This window comes from Nannospalax galili, unplaced genomic scaffold, assembly GCF_000622305.1.
Source record: "Nannospalax galili isolate Female #2095 unplaced genomic scaffold, S.galili_v1.0 scaffold1005, whole genome shotgun sequence".
NCBI classification, from domain to species: Eukaryota; Metazoa; Chordata; class Mammalia; order Rodentia; family Spalacidae; genus Nannospalax; species Nannospalax galili.
Genome location: NW_008353008.1, coordinates 583245 through 587873, shown reverse-complemented (window position 1 = coordinate 587873; position 4629 = coordinate 583245).

Sequence of the window (4629 nt, the reverse complement as noted above, 5' to 3'; positions counted from 1 at the left end):
AAGGACAGTTTTTGCTCCTTGCCCTCCTAGGTCAACTAGTTCCAGGGGACTATGAGAATCTCTCAAAATGTCCTGTGATTGTCATGGGTCACCTGTCCTCTTGATCAAGGAGGCTGAGGAGACCCCATGAGATGGAGTTGAACCAGTGTCCAGTCTACAAAGAGGAGGGTCAACACAGAGGAATCATTTCCTCCATGCTTCCAAGCGAAGCCACCTCTGGTTGAGTAGGACCTTTCATGTATCTTCACATAGACAGAACTGGTAAGAGAAAGGAGCCAGAGGCGCCTCCCAAGCCCATGTGGCCCCTGAGGAACAGATCCTCAAATGGCCTTAGAGTAAAAATAAATTGGTTTACCTGAGCCAACTGTATGGCCTTAAACACTCAAAAGGAAAGTATAACCAAGGATTAAAGGGGCCAATATAATTTTTTAAGAGCCCATATGTATAGCTAAAGGCTACATAACAAACAACATTGCCAGATAGGAGATACCGTCTTTTGAGTTGTTGCCCAAGAGACTCCTAGATAATAACCCAGCATAGAACTGGGAAAATGAACAGCAGACCCCAATCTTATCTAAAGGATATTGACAACTGGTTGCTGCCAAATGAGGAACAGCTGACCTTCCTAAAACAAAGACCTCTAGATAGGCCGACTAGATTCACCAGATGGACAAGTAGTGGGGAACGGCTGGGGTGCCGACATCACAGCGGACAGTAGCAGGGATAACAGAGTATAAGGGCTCTAGTTGGGGGAGGGAGGCTATGGGAGGGTGCCATATGGGAAGTGGTTGTACAGTCACATAAGATGGTTTGGGATGTTCTGTGTGATGTGCGCGCACACACACACACACACACACAAACACACAAACACACAAACATCAACAAATTTAAAAACACGAATTATATTTGAGGAGGAAGGATAAAAAGTTATATCATGTTAATTAGTAGAGGTGATAAACATTACCATTGAAACCTACCCGATTACTTTATAGACATACACAGATGCCAAGGATCCGAATGCAACCGATTATGACTAGTAATAATCAGATACATACAGATTAGAGATGTATGCACCAACATCTCAGTGTTATTAGTAAAAACAATGAGTCTATAAGAAACAATATATTTTCAAATGAAATGGAGATCTTTTTTTAAAGGTTAAAAACTCATTCAATTTTATGTCTGCAGGGCTTATACTGAGTTCAATACTGTATAACCAACCCACTGTTGTCTGTATTAGCATGGGTGTGAGACCATCTACTGGAACATAGGCAGCCTCTCAGGGTCCATATCCCTGAAGAAAACTGACTCTCCCTCTCTCAACCCACCTTTTATGCATACAAAGAAAGCCTTCTATAATCTTTTGGAATGAGACATTACTTAGGAATTTCATGAAGGACAACATAACATGACTCAGAATCATAAAACTATCAACATTGAGCATTTATTTATTGTTACAATATGCTCTCCTTCTTTAATCCACAAAAACCAGGTGAGGCAAAAATTATCTCCATTCTGTAAATAAAAAGCTGAAGCTCAGGGTAGTTGCAGGTCTGCCCACAGTTGTAAAGCTGTGAGTCAGAACTGGAATTAAGGTAAGAAAGCTTAACTGTTAACTGCTAATACCCTGGAGTCATTTAGAGACTCAGAAAGCCAAGGTGACTCTTTCATACAGATGTTGGCTGCTATACTCTGGCTGGGTTGGTATTTCCCTAACGTGGCTAAGTGAACGTATGGATACCACCCATTGTATCATGACTGGCTTTGCCTGGGACTGTCCACAAATTCTTATTCATGCATGAGGTACTGTGATGGAATCCTTGGAGGAGGCTCAGCCTGCTGTGAACCATGGTCTCCCTGCCTGTACTCTCTCACCTTATCATTTAGTTCCAGATGCCTGGCCACTCTAAAGGTAGTCTATTTCAAGAGGAAGCAGCAGCAGTCACATAGCATATTTAAAAAATGGACTCCTCAAGAAAAACAAACTTCCTTTTTCTTAAAATTTTATTTATTGATTTATGGATTGGGGGGGTTCTGAGAGCAACTTTTGAGAGTTGTTTCCTTCTGCATTGTTAAGACAGGGTCTCTCTCTTCATTTCTGCTAATGCTGTTTATTCCAGGCTTTTTATGTGGGTTCTAGGGACCAAATTTGGGCCACTAGGCTTGTCTAGCTAGTGTCTTTCACGGAGCCATCTCCCTGGTCCTGATTTTTGTTCTTTTAAGAAGAGAAGGGCAGGGATGGGGGTGGGACTGGAGAGATGGCTCAATGGTTAAGAGCACCTACTGTTCTTGCAGAGGAACTGAGTTCAGTTCCCAGCACCCACATCAGGCAGCTCGCAACCACTTGTAACTCGTGTTCTAGGGGATTTGATCCCCCAACGTCCATAGGCATCTGCATACATGTGGTGTACATAAACTTATGCAAGCACATATACATACACATTAAATAAATAAATAAATCCTTTAAAAAAAGAATAGAAGGGCATTGCTTGTGAGACTATAAAGTGCTGCAGCCAATGCAGAAAAAAAGAAATGGACCAGAGTCTTTAAAACAAAAGTATATAATTACCATATGATTGAGAAATTCCAGCCTGAGCATAAGCCCAGAGAAGTAAAACAAGCATTCTCTTATTTCCTAGCGTGAGCTATGACCTTTCCATCCTGGCCCTCTGCATAATATATTGCTTGGCCTCTACTGCTCACTCACTCTTGGTTTGTCTAACATTTATTTATTCACTCTTTAAGTCTCAATCTTAATCTCAGTTCCTTAGGGAAGCTTTCCCTGACCCCTCCTCTAAGTCCGGCTACTGCTAGACACTCAGAATCCCTTGTACTTTCCTGTATCAGTCAGCTTTGTACACTGTAACAAAATACATAAGACAATCTACTTAAAAGAGGAAAAGTTTATTTGGGATTAATTTGGGAGATTTCAGTCCATCATCAGCTGATCTTATGGTTTGGTGGCTGAAACAGAAGCCTGTCATGATGGGAACAAGTGATGGAAGAAACTTCTCACGTTCTGGCTATTAGGAAGAATAAGAGTAAGAGGAGGGACAAGGGTCCCAATAACCTTTTCAAGGGCATGCCTCCAGTTACATAATTTCCTTTCATTTATCTTCACCTCTTAAAGGTTTACTGCCTCTCAACAGTGCCATTGGCCAAGGTCCAAGCCTTTCATATGCCGGCCTTAGGAGTGCACTTAAGATTCATGCTATGGCAAGTTCCAGCATGATGCTTAGCACAGGTGCAACTTAGTAACTATTTGAGTATTTATTTCTTCATGGTACAACTTTTCCACTAAAAAATTAAGTTCTGAGAATGCAGGAATCAAATTCTATTTTATACTACTCTCCTTTAACACATGTGCCTATCACATTATCAGTGTCTGATTAGTATTTGTTGAGTAAGCCAGTGGGTTTCAGTAATATCTGTGAAAACAGTTTTTATAAACTTTAAGGTTTTATACAAATGACATTGCTATTATTTATTTAAACTCTGAAAACTCAAAACTGATTTTAAAGATCTTCATGATAAATACTGAGTTTGTATGCATTGCATTAGCTGCAATCCATTTTCATTCATTTTAATATCTGAGCTGACTTTGCCCTACTTTACATTTTCATAGGAAATGCATAGGCAGAGACTGAGTTAGCTGGGCACAGGCAGGAAGATTTTTCACCTGACTGACATAGGAATCCTTACCAGGTGGGAGGGTTCCAAATTCCTTTCCTTACCTTTTGCCCTAAGAAGGATGAGTCAGTTGTAAGAGAATCACATTCAATCAGAACTTTGGCAATATTCTTGGTGCTCTTTGTTCCCAGGAGAAAGTATGTGTTTGCAGACAAATGTGTTTGCTTTTTTGTTTTTATTTTTTGTTGGAAAACGTAGAACATTTTATGTAAGATGCTTCTATTTCTGCCATAGTTGCCAAGATAGTGCAATAAATTCAGCATTCAAGTTAACTCCTTGAAACTTGGTACTGCTAGTCTGCTTTTACTTTTTCTTTTTGATTGTTTCAATTTTTCTTTATTTTTGAAGTTTTCATAAATGTATATAATGAATACGGCATGACTCTCATTTCTCCTCCAACTTCCCCTACCCCCCTCAACATGTCCTCTTGCAACTTCATGTCTTTTAAAAATTTTATAACCCACTAAGACCAGTGGTGATGTCCATATGTTCATGGGTATGGGGCTCTCCACTGGAGCATGGAAAACCTAGTACATAGTAGTGACCACATCCTCAATAAAGAACGATTCTTCCTCCTCCAGCAACTATCCACTGCCAACAGCTCAGTATGAGGTGGGGCCTGGAGATTATCTTCACCGTCTATGCAGGGATTTTGGCTGACTTGATCTTGTGCAGGTAACCACGGTTGTTGTGAGTTTATGATTGTGGTAACTGTGTCCTGTCCAGCATTTCAAAGCACTCCTCCCCATTCTCTGGCTTCTAATTCCTTCCATCTCTTTGTGATGTTCCCTGGGCCTTGGTGGTTGTGGGGTTAATATAAATATCCCGTTTAGTGCTGAGGACTGAGTCTCTTCTTCTTAGCACGTTTACCAATTATGCATTTTTCCATTGACTATTGCCTACTGCAGAAAGAAGCTTCTGTGACCACGCTGGTCCACA